The sequence below is a fragment of the Myxine glutinosa genome, chromosome 7, assembly GCF_964187855.1.
Source record: "Myxine glutinosa chromosome 7, kmMyxGlut1.1, whole genome shotgun sequence".
In the NCBI taxonomy this organism is placed as follows: domain Eukaryota; kingdom Metazoa; phylum Chordata; class Myxini; order Myxiniformes; family Myxinidae; genus Myxine; species Myxine glutinosa.
Window position 1 is genome coordinate 58,128,448 of NC_136267.1, and position 6,000 is coordinate 58,134,447.

Below are 6,000 nucleotides of genomic sequence, written 5' to 3' on the forward strand. Positions count from 1 at the left end.
TTTGGGAGCAATCGGGTCAAAGGTCAAGGTCAAGGTCACGAAAAGGTCAAAATCGTATTTTTGTTGTTCTGTTCCCTACACTCCCATGCCAAGTACAGAACAGTAGCTGCGGCGAAGGTATGCGCTCTACCGAGTGCCCGTTCTAGTTGTGTCTTGTTATTGTATGCTACATGGCTCTCACGGCGCTAAATACATTCTTTATATTATCGCGATAATCGTGATAATGAGGTCCATTTTGTGATATGGGTTTTTCCATTATCGCCCAGGCCAAGTTTCCATTTTGCCATCCTACCATACAGGCCATGCAAAAATTAACAAACGTTACGCATAGGTACCCCGTCGGTGAAGTGATGAGTTGACAAAGTGGAAGACGCAAGGCGGCCATCTTGGATTTTGACGTGGCGACCCAATTTTCAATAGGGATCTTCCTTCTTCCTCGATGCACCCACACACCAGATTATAAGTTGGTACTTCGCTTATTTTTCAAGATATTCCGCTCACAAGGTTCTGCATACATGGCATCAGAAATACATGGCGGTGGCCAACTTGGATTTTGACGTGGGTTGCACCCACACACCAAATTAGAATTCAGTTCTTCGCTTACGCACGCACGCACTCACGCACATACGCCCGCACGGACGGACACACGGACGGAGGGGAAAACCATAGTCCCCCTTTCGCTCCGCGGTGCGACGGGGGACAAAAATGTGGAGTGTTTGGGAAATTGTTGTCACATGCACACAGTGACCAGTCTTTGCCATAAAGGCCTGTAGCTCTTTCAAAGTTTCCATTGGCCACTTGGTGGTCTCTCTGATCAGTCTCCTCCTTACTTGGTCATCCAGTTTGGAGGGATGGCCTGATCTAGTCAAGGTCTTGGTGGTACCAGACAGCTTCCACTTCTTAATGATTCTCTTGACTGTGCTCCAAAGGATATTAAAGGTCTTTGAAATATTTTTATACCCATCCCCTGATCTGTGCCTTTCCATAACTTCATCCCGGAGGTCTTTTGAAAGCTCATTGGTGTTGTAGTAGTATAAATCTTTACTTGTAACTAGTTATGAGATTGGTGAGTGAACCAATGAGTGGTTCGTAAGAATGTCAGGAATGTACCTCGGAACATGGAACCTGGAAATCTCTTGTTCACCTTGTCACGGCCCCGGGCTAGAGCACATTCCTAGGCTTTCACTATTGTGAAGCAAATGTAGCATTGGGGGAACTCCCAGCAGGAGGGGATGGTTGTCAACGCCTGGGGGGGTGAACTGGTGCCGGTGAGGCGACCGAGTAACGTTTGCGGAGAACGGATTAGGATTAGCGCAGAGGGGATTAAGATTTCTGTGACCATAAAACGTGAACAACGTCCTGGGAGGAACACACGTCACCAGAAGCTCTGACCTACAGAACGGAACGGAACCCTGTGTACAGCGCTGAGAGAGGACCGGCCAAAGAAAGAGGAACCAACGACTTGAATTACCAATCCGTTTAGCTATTGTAGTCTTTATTGAATTGAAACAAGTGACTTAGTAATTATAATAAATCCTTACTTTATAAAGCTGTTTCGGTCATATTGGAGTCTCCTGAGTCTTAACACATTCTCCTACAACTTGGTGGCTACCGTACGTGGATCAAGTGGACATCGACAAGGTCATTAAAGGTAAGCGTGGCTTCTTGTGGATTGTCCATTATGATGTATGAACCTGTGTTTAGTTATTTTGTATATATATGGAGAAAGTGGTGTTTGGGCGTCTCAACAATGCACTATTGGTGCACGAAAGCCCTCAGAAGGAAGATATAGATGAGACCCTTTGGCTCCGGTGCTGTGCTCGCGACACAAAGATCCATTTGAGTTGGTCTAGGGTGCTGGGTAAAAAAAACCCACAAAGAACCATTGTTGAGCTGGAACTCCCAGGTGCTGTGGACTATACTACCCAAAGAACCATTTCTGTATGATTAAGATGTATTTTGAGGTACCTTGTGAATAAATGTAATGATGTAACGATTTTAACGATTGTCCAAGGTAACGTCCTGCAAAATGTCTGCTCGTTCTTTTTTTGAGTCGTAATTCTGTTGAATCCTCATTACAATGCGGAATTTAGTACGCTGGTAGTGATCGAGATCCTGGATGGCGATTTAGCAATGGTGATTGGGCGAACGAAATCACGGATGGGACATCGACAAGGATTTTAAGCCATCATTCGAGTTTAACGATTTCTGTAAATACGTATTTTTCCTGCGCTGTGTAATTCTTCTGACACGCGCCACTAAGAAACGCGCCACTAATGTGCGCGAAGCGAATGTTTGCCTGCATTCGCCTGTGTAATTAAGACTGCGTCTTTGCAAAGATTCGTGCGTAGTCGCACGAATATGCTGGTTATTAAGGGCCTTACTGTGGACTGGCAGCAAATGGACCATGAGTGCACCATGGGACGATTTGCTTCCGAGTCGTGTAAGGCCTGTACACTCGTTCACTTGTTTTGCACTTACAAACGTACCCTTGAGTTTTTTTTTGTTTTTTTTTGTTTTTTTTGTATACAAGATCGAGGCTCGTGAAAGAGCTAACATTAATCACACAAAAAGACAAACCGACACACAAAACACAAAAAACAAGGGGAGCGGCAGACAAGATGGGGAGAGAGGGGGAAGGACACAAACACAACATTTGAGAGCAGGGACATCGGGAGGACTTGGGGGGAGGTGGGAGAGGAATAAAACATATGACAACTCGCTCAAAGCGTGCGACTCGCTTGGCGGGCGAGAGGAAGCGGACAATGGAATTATATATATATATATATATATATATATATATATATATATATATATATATATATATATATACAGTGAAACCTTGACTTACGAGTTTAATTCGTTCTGTGACCGAGTTCGTAACTCAATTTGCTCGTTTCTCAAATTAAATTTCCCCATTAAAATGAATTGAAATGCTATTAATCCGTTCCAGCCCGCCAAAAACCACACCAATTTTTTTTATTTATATATATATATATAAATATCTCGCGCTTTATATTTCACCTGTATGCAGCATACAAGTTGGCAGGATGGCCTGGACTGGAGGTACGCACACTTGACTCTAAACTGTCCAGCCTGGGTTTGAATCCCGACCCAGCTATAACCTGTCATGTCGGTGTTTCACAGGCAGGGTGATTCATCAATGTGTGTGCCGCTAAACTGGGCGCCCCGTTTGCGTCCCATTAGTTGTTGGATGTTAAGGATCTGTGTCGTGTTCTGGTAGTGTTCTGGGCGCTGTGCTATTTCTGGTCTTCATCAATGACCTCATCGAAATGAGGATCTGTGTAGTGTTCTGGTAGTGTTCTGGGCCCTGTGCTATTTCTGGTCTTCATCAATGACCTCATCGAAATGACCTCATCAATGACCCATCGAAAACCTTGATATTTTCTACCCCCGGTAATTCACCCGAGTCCTTGCAGTGTTCATATGTTTTATTCCTCTCCCACCTCCCACCTTTTTCCCTGTTTGTCGTTAAAGGCGGCAAAAAGGGTTGGCGTCAGGAAGGGCATCCGGCCGTAAAACATTGCTTCAAAAAGGGGACCGAAAAACAACAACAACCACAGTTCCCGAAAAAGGCCAACCCCTGCTTTGTGGGGAAAAATGGCCTCTAAAGGTGGTTCCACCTCCCCCCAAGTCCTCCCGATGTCCCTGCTCTCAAATGTTGCGTTTGTGTCCCTCCCCCTCTCTCCCCATATTGTCTGCCGCTCCCCTTGTTTTTTGTGTTTTGTGTCGGCTTGTCTTTTTGTGTGATTAATGTTAGCTCTTTCACGAGCCTCGATCTTGTATCAAAAAAAAAAAAAAAAAATCTTACCGTGTCTTCCACAAAGAGAAGGCGAGCTATCGCCGGCACTCTGAACAGGTTGTGGCCTGGCATGCTCTTCTCCTCTGCCGTTATATACGTCCTCCTCAGCATCTTTTTCCAGAAGAGCCCTGTCTCGTCACAGTTGAATATTTGCTGGGGGATGTATCTTTCGGCTTCTATCAGTTCGACAAAAGTTATAATAAAATCTTCAGCTGCCTTCACATCCGAGCTTGCTGCCTCACCATGCCTGACGACGGAGTGAATGCCGGTCCTCTTCTTAAAATTATCAAACCATCCCCGACTGGCTTTGAATGACTTCCGATGCCTCGGCCGTTGATGTTCCCGCCGTCTGCTGCACCAAATCCCCGTAAATGTCTTGGGCCTTCTCACAGATGATGCTCTCGGTCACGGTATCTCCTGCGAGCTGCTTCTCCGTCAACCACACAAACAACAACTTCTCCATCTCTTCATGGACAGAGGTCCGGAGCTTTGAAATAATCTTAACGCCCTTGGCTGGCGTTATAGCCTTTATCGACTCCTTCTGCTTCAAAATCGTACATATCGTAGAAGTACTACGATCGTACTGCCTCGCCAAGTCGACAACACGCACACCTCGCTCATGTTTTTCGACGATTGCGTGTTTTATATCCAAGCACATCATCCTCTTCTTCGTCTCAGCACTGCCCTTGGCACTCAATTTCTTAGGACCCATGGTTAAATCTAAGAAATTTTCCAAAATAACCAAAATGCGAAAACAAAGCAGCAGCGATACACGGCAGAGATGCTTGCACGGCAAGATAACCACGTGACCTGAACGCTCGTTGGGCCACCTAGTGGCGGGTGGTGTAAGCTCGTAACTCAGATCTCGGCTCGCATCACAAAGCAATAAACCGCCCGAGCTAAGGCTCGTATCTCGGAAAACTCGTAAGTTGGTGCACTCGTAAGTCAAGGTTTCACTGTGTGTGTGTGTGTGTGTGTGTGTGTGTGTGTGTGTGTGTGTGTGTGTGTGTGTGTGTGTGTGTGTGTGTGTGTGTGTGTGTGTGTGTGTGTGTGTGTGTGTGTATATATATATATATATATATATATATATATATATATATATACATACATGTCTTTTTTCTCTCCTTCAACTTATGGTATCGCGACAAAACGGCTTATATCTTTGGAACGGCTAGTTGGATTTAGACAAATTAAACGAAATTGTGTAGAACAAAACCGTGGGTCCAAGGTAAGGGGAAAAAAAAAAAAAAAGGTGGAGGGAAAAATAATTCCCGCCAATTTTTCCCGCCATTTCTTACAACACCGAAAACTCGTTCGATTAACATCTATCTATAATTCCATTAATCTCTGTGTGTATGTGTGTATGTGTGTATGTGTGTATGTGTGTATGTTTGTCTGTGACCGCTGTTTCTCGACAACCACGGGTCCGATATACTTTAAACTTGCCAGGTATATTGCTGGGGACCCGAGGATGTGCCTTTTCAAGGTTTCATATTAATCGGACAAGTACTTACCGAGCTATGGCGATTTAGCCGTTCGCCGTTCGCTTTGGCGTTGCGAATGGACCAAACCATTTCATGTAAATAGAGGGGGGGGTTCTGTGGTCGTTGCGAATGGACCAAACCATTTGATGTAAATAGAGGGGGGGGATTGTCACCGTACTCGCAAGCCGTTCGCCGTTCGCTTTGGCGTTGCGAATGGACCAAACCATTTCATGTAAATAGAGGGGGGGGATATAATTTTAGATATATATATAGTACGGGCATATATATAGTACGGGCATGCCCTAGTATAAATTAATGACAGACAACGCCATCTGATGCCGGTCCAGAATTATTATGAAAGATGGCGATTGGATGAAAATTGCATACCGCCGCCCCCAGGGTAAAACCGAACATTGTCCCTCATTGTCCCTCATTTCCATTCCGGCTACCTGTGCTGCTACCTGTCTCTTGCTCCCGCTCCTTCTCCCTCCCCTCCCTCCCTCTAGTTCCCATTGGCGGACGTTTTGCGAGAAGCAAAGCGTTTTGCAGGAAGCTTCCAGGAAGCAAAGCCAATGCTGTTGTTTTTTTTGTGTTTTTCCTCTGCTCCCTGTGCTCGCATTGCTGTACGTTATCTCACTTGGGTTGAGGCTCATATAAAACGACTGAAATGGGAAATAACTATAAATTGTCAAT